Raw genomic sequence first — 582 nt, forward strand, 5'->3', positions numbered from 1 at the left:
CATCTCTCCAGCCCCCTATTGGCTTTTTTTTTTTTTCTTTGATATATGTCCTCCTGTGTAACCCAGGCTGGTTGGAATTCACAATCCTCCTGCTTAGATTTTTTCTTTTCTTTATTATTATTTTTTTTTTCATAATTTTATTGAGAAACAAATAGCAATGAGACAGTTTCAAATCAAATCGCTAGGACAGTTTCAATAATTAACACATTGCATACATTCTTCCTAGAGATTAATTGCTTTACAAGATGCGGACTTGTTATCTTATTTACAAACACCATTAGAACAAATCCCTCTTATTCATTAAGAAAATGTAACTATATATCTACCCTAACCACTTTGAATACACAGATACAAAATGGACATTCATCTGTATCCCTCTTTTTTTTAAGTTCCATTATTAAAATATTATAGGTATGTAAACTCAGCAAAATATTCTAAAAGAGTCCAGTAGCCCAGAATAGTATTGGGTCTTCCGCTTGACTGGCATGGTCAGAAATTGATGACCTGAGTCCCCTACAGCTCAACATAACAGCATGGCTTACTTCTTATATTTCATTTTTATACTTTTCTGCTGGATAGTTA

The 582-nt window shown here is 32.8% G+C and overlaps 1 protein-coding gene across 2 annotated transcripts in view; it reads right to left on the reverse strand.

The window, feature by feature from the left end:
* Window positions 1–582, reverse strand: part of Trim71 (tripartite motif containing 71) — a 69,734-nt gene that overhangs the window by 68,542 nt on the left and 610 nt on the right. The gene's annotated exons all lie outside the window — the stretch shown is intronic.

This window comes from Octodon degus, unplaced genomic scaffold (genome assembly GCF_000260255.1).
Source record: "Octodon degus isolate 3935 unplaced genomic scaffold, OctDeg1.0 scaffold00071, whole genome shotgun sequence".
Taxonomy (NCBI): domain Eukaryota; kingdom Metazoa; phylum Chordata; class Mammalia; order Rodentia; family Octodontidae; genus Octodon; species Octodon degus.